Source organism: Dipodomys ordii, unplaced genomic scaffold, assembly GCF_000151885.1.
Source record: "Dipodomys ordii isolate 6190 unplaced genomic scaffold, Dord_2.0 Scaffold189, whole genome shotgun sequence".
In the NCBI taxonomy this organism is placed as follows: domain Eukaryota; kingdom Metazoa; phylum Chordata; class Mammalia; order Rodentia; family Heteromyidae; genus Dipodomys; species Dipodomys ordii.
Genome location: NW_012267405.1, coordinates 3,040,028 through 3,045,943, shown reverse-complemented (window position 1 = coordinate 3,045,943; position 5,916 = coordinate 3,040,028).

Genomic DNA, 5,916 nt, shown 5'->3' with positions numbered 1-5,916 from the left:
GGGACGGCTCTGCCGCCCGGCTCCCTCGGCTCAGCCGCCTTGCCCTTCTCGGGACTGACCTGCTCTGCTTTGCCCAAGAACCGACCGGCTTCCCCCAGCTGAGGCTCCAACCCAGGGCTCCCCGCGAGGAGAGGGGGTGCGTCCTCCGAGTCCCCCAGCCTCGGTCCCCGAGCCGCGGGGTCTCGGAGGCCTGGGTGAGGCTGGAGGGCGCGGGGGGGGGGGTCTCCGGAGCCAGAGCCATACGGTGGCACAAGGCGGTAGAGCGCTTGGAAAATCCTGAGCTGTTGACCGAGCCCAGGAGGGAGGACGGGGGCTCCACCCGCGGCCTGCTAGCCCAAGCAGAGTCTCGGGTTTGTGCCATGGACGCCCCGATGCCCCGCAGCCTGCCTGCCCCAGTCCAGCCCCGCGCGTGCTCTCCACGCGTAGCTCCAGAACTTTCCCTGCACATCCGCGAGGCGTTTGCGCCCTGCACGCTCCCAGCCTCACGGACCTTGAGAATTCCCTTCCTCGATTGTCTCCCCGTCCCGGGGACCCCTGAGAACACGGCTGTGTGGGCGACCTGACCTCCCCCAGGCCCCAAGAGAACCTGCTGGATGGTCCGGGAAGGATCGGGCGGGTACCTGCTCCCTATCCAGGCTGAAGCGCCCCAAGATCGACCCAGGGGTGGGGTTCAGCGCTACCCCACACCCTCCTCCCCCTCCCCACGTGCGCAGAGGCGGGCCGAGCTCTCCAGGAGATGGTCCCTAGCAGCTGGCAGCTCTAGGACCGCCTCCCCCAGCCGGGAAGGGGGCGAAGGTTCCATCTGTCGGTGGGCCCGCCTCTCCGCGTGCGGTTCAGTCACGGAATTTACCGTGCACGCCCGGAAGCACCGAAAAGGGGGCGTCTGGGTGGGAAAAGGTTGAAGGAGAAACGAGATTGCTGACACGTTCTGGCGAGACCAGACCGAGGAGAGGGGTGGAGTCGCAGCCCCGGGGCGCTTCCGCGCACCCCGATTCCACGCTCGCTCCGGACACACCCTCTGCCGCGTTCCTCGCCTTTCACGCACACATTCCTTGCCCGCAGTTCCGCGCGCACACAAGGTGCGGGGCGGGGCAGGCGCAGAGCCTCATAAACTTCAGGAGCTACCCCCAAACCGCATCTGGGCTGCATCCAGGGTGTAGTGGGGCGCGCCTTCTAACACGCGTGTTTAAATCACAAATCTCCGGAGTGGTGCAAACGCTAGGAATGGACTTAGCCTGAAGGGAGGGGTCACTCAACCCCAGCCATGTTCGCCAGTGGGAAAGCCAGCTAGAGGGAGCACCTTCCATCTTGTGGATTTAGGCGGGAAGGCGGATTCTCCCGGCCCGAGGGACCTGTGCCTGTCCCCTGGCCCGGGGTGAGCCCTGGGGGCCTTGGCTCCCGTCCCTCCCCCGCCCCTCCTGGAGTGGAGAATTTGCTCCAGGAAAAGTCTGTACCTTCGACAAGTCTTTCCAAAAACTGAAACTTAAGGAATGGGCCTTAGGCAAATGTAAGCTTAAAAAAAAATGAAATGCAATACCAACAATCAGAGGCATTAGGCACACTCATACACACCCCTTTCTCCTTCTCTCCCCTATTTCCGGTGCTTTCTGATGGTCCAAGTACTGCCTACCTCCATTTGTATTCATGCAAGCCATCTCCACGAAGGACACCCTACATACTCTAAAATTGTTGCTCAACACATCCCTCCCTCTCTCTTTCTTTTTCCCTCTCCTCTCCCCTCTTTCCCCATATATGTGTATATATGTACATTTGCTTATGTTTATTCTTTATATAGTACATAATATATCAGTATATTGTAGTTATTAATATATATATATATATATAATTTCCTTTTAGGGATAAGGAAAATGCTGAGGCATAGAAACTTCACCTTCCTGCCTCAGTGGTAGAGCGCTTGCTTTGCATGCTCGAGGCCCTGGGTTCGATTCCTTAGCACCACACCACATAAGCAAAAAGAAAAAAGCCAGAAGTGGTGCTGTGGCTCAAGTGGTAGAGCGCTAGTCTTGAGCTGAAGAGATGAGGGACAGTGCCCAGGCCCAGAGTTCAGGCCCCATGACCGGACCTAAAAAAAAAAAGAAAGAAAGAAAGCAAAAAGAAAGTTCACCTTCCCCACCCCAACCACTGAAGGGTCTGGGAAAGCAGCCATGGACACCTCGGGCGGGTCCCACTGAGTTCCCATGGAGACCGGGATGTGAATTCTGGTAAAGGGAGGTGAGTGGCTGAGACCATCCAGGGACTCAGGACCACCCAGTCATCATAAGGACCATGGGAAAACCAGCTCACTTGACTGGGGCACCCTGACCTTGGACCTTCTGTTCCTGCTGTGGCTACAAAGCTCTTCCACCCTGCCAATCTTGGCCCTCCACCTGAGCTGAGTTTACATATTCATTGGTCCATGTGTGACACCATTATGTCCTGAGCACCAGCTGTGTAAGATTCTGAAGCTGGCAGGATCTGAAGAGGAAAGCGAGGTACTAGATGAGGTCAGTTTAATCTCTCTGAACCTCAGTTTTCTCATCTATACAAGAAGGGTTTAGAGAAAGAAAAAAAAAACCTTATATAGTATACAAGATACCATACACAAAGCAGCTGGAAGGCCTGGCTTACAAAACGTTGTTCATCTCTTCCCTCTAGGAGCCATAAGAATTTACCTAGATGGCAAGTTAGAAGCCAAGATGAAAAAGCAGTCTGTGTTCAAGAGAAATAGAGACCTTTCTCTAGAGGATAGGAGCAGATTCCACCAGAGAAGTCATGAAGGAAGAGACTGACTTTCCATAGATGAGCAGAAGCCTTTTGGCTTATAGGACACTTCCTCATTCCCTTGGGTACCTGTATCATTCTGCCAGCCTTTAAGATTACTGTGCAGCTGCTCCTGTGGTCCAGGGCTGATGAGCCACACAGAGGGCCAGTCCCTCTGTGCACAGAAAAGGGGAGACACACTGGGGTTGGCACAGGCATGAGACACGTACAAAGAGGACACTTAGCCCTTTAATGCCTTCTTCTCTGTCCTCTCTGTGGTCCCACTTGTCTTGTGAAGTGGATTCTCAGGAGGCCTAGAGAAGCACAGTATCACCACCTGCTCAGAGATCTACCGTGTCCTTTCCTTCCCTTTGGTGGAGGAAAGGAGGCTGAGGGATTCCTTGCCCTAGAGATTTTCTAAAAAACCAAGCAGAAATAGAAAGAAGGTAGCTCGCCACCCAGCTAAGATATACTGGGAGCCACAGAGCTGACCAGACCAAGGTGCCCTGGGCCACAGGGCAACAGCCTGAACCAGGGCATCCACCACCAGTCAACCAGCACAAACTTATTGAATGCTTTCTCTGTCCCAGCACAGTGCCAAAGGCTGTGGGGAGTAGGGCAGGCATGTCCCTAGCAGAGAGCATTTATAGATGAGTTAGTCACATCCCCAGCAAAAGAGAGGGAACTAAGTGCACATTTGGGTTCAGTATGAAGAAGAAAAGGCCAGGGTACTAGATGTGAGGGAAGACTTGCCTGAGGTTGAAGAGTGGGAATTCACTCTAGACAGGGAAGCATCAGTAGAATTCAGTGTAGTGCAGGACTTTCCAGGCAAGGAAAATGCTTAGACAAGGCTGGTGGTGAGGAAGGTTTGAATATCCAGCTGTTTGGAGGAACCAAGGGTCTAGGTGGGATGGGGACCAGAGGAAGGTTCAGAGTTCTAATTGAGGTGCACAGTAAAGGACCGTGCACCGCTGGCGTAGAATTTGGGCTGCTAGGAGCCATTGAAGGTATTTGAGCAGGCAAGTGACATGATGAGAATGATTTTAACAAGATGGATATGACAGCTGTGTGAAAGATGGAGACTGAAGATCAGTTGGGAAGTGATTCTAACAGTCTCAACCTGAGGTTCTGAGAGGGCCAAACGGAAATGGCAGCAATCATAGGCAGGAGGAGATGGTTGTCAGAAGCATTGCTTTGTAAAGATGAAGCAGCAGGATGCTGGTGATGGCTTGAACACAGGGCAGAGGGAGGGAAATTGCCTTCCAGGAGGAATGACCAGATAGAATAAATATACCAGTCCTAACTTTTCAGGCTTTACCGCTGGAGAAAATATGACACCAAGTCTTTGGCAAAATAAACATGAATACAGTAAGAAGTTATACAACAAGAAGTTATACAATAACTTTTTGGGCTAGCCCTGTTTCACAAGTGTGAAAATACAGGAGGGAAACGTGATTTAACTTGTCAAAGGTCCTATTTGAAGAGGCAGAACTAGGACTTGAACTCAGGCACTCAGGATCCAAGGTATACATTAGTCATTCTAGACTCCATATAAGTAAAGTGACAACAGCTCTCCAGGCCTATAAATGTTCATGTCTGTATTATGAATATCTAAGATCATCTCTCCCTGCCCCATCTAGCAACAGTGCAGAGGGAGGGGAGGAAATCATGAAAATCAAAACTCCTTATTTTATGTATACTTTATGCCTCATCTGGTGTTATCCTCAGAATTCGAGTCTAGAGGCTAGAAAAGGTTCTGTTTGCTTGATGCAGCAGGTCTCGGATTTGCGCTCTGCCCTGGATCTTTTCCTAAGCTTGCTGGTGCTCTTCAGCATCCTGTCTCCCTCTAATGGCAGGCTGAGCCCTCACCAGCATTCCCTTACAGCAGGTTTTAGCCGAGAAGGAAGGAGTGAGCCAGTCTGGGAATAGATACCAGCAGGGATTTAACTAAACCATCTAAAATCCCCAAAGAGTGAACAGCGCACTATGCAGCAGAGTGGGTGAGACCAGGCTAGGAGGGAGAAATGCACACTGCACTCAGGGGCATTGATTTCTCTAATTGATTTCAGTCGATGTTCTCTGTGCTTCATCATCCCCTTTTGAGGTAGGTGGGGGGGGGACCACTGCGGAGGGGGGGGAGGGCCGGCACTGTGGGGGCAGGGGTGGGTACGGCTCTGCTAAGCTTCTCCCTCAGCCTCAGGGACCTCTCTACAGCTCCCCCCCATCCAAAAGAGCCCCCCCCCAGCTCTAAGGTAGCCCATTAGATGGGGAGGAAACTGCTCTGCCGCACTTCCTTAAGGAAGAGTAGGAAGAAGTTATATGGGAAGCTGATCTAAGAAGCCATCAATACCCCCTGAAGGGAACATGGCACCTCACAGGAGCACAAAGCACCTTCCACATCCAGGCCTCCAGGAGGAAGGCGTGGCTGACCTAGCTTCCCTTCTAAATGGTCCAGCTCAGACTTAAAGAAGGCCAAGGCTATGACACCACCAATGGTGGTATCAACACCGCAAAGCAGGCCCTCCATAGCCAGGCCTGTGCACTTCTACTGCCCTCCAGAAGGAGAATGAAAAGGAAACTCATATCCTTTTGCAGAGTTGGACCTCCACTCTATTTTCTCCTACAATAAAGGACATGAGAGTCAAGAAGACAACGTCTTAATGCCATGCCAGAGAACCTGGAAAAGGGTGTTGCTCTGGATATCCCAGACTGCCCAACAAGGGGGCAAAGTGAGCTAGGGCATCTAAGACCCTACCTAACTCAATTCCTACGGAATCAAAAACCCTAGCTCACCGCCTCACCATACAATTGCTCCAACTATATTTTTCTGTCTGTAATTAGCACCATACTGGCCACACCTAGCCTTGTCCGGGTGCCAGCTTGGCAGCCTTCAGCTGCCTGGAATCCCAGAGCCATTCTTGGGCACTAGTCATCTTTCAGGTTACTCAAGGTCAAGGCAGAATCAAGAGAGAGGGGCAGTGAGTACTTTTACCAAAACCGCTGAGAGGCTCCAGCTGCCTGGCACCCCTACGAGAGCTTTCAGTCCCACTGACTCCCCACAGGGACCCTGTCTTTATTTAGCCAAGCCTAGCAAGATAGGTGGAGCATCAGCACTAGGTCTGAGATGGTCTGTCACTCAAAAGGCCCAGTTCTATC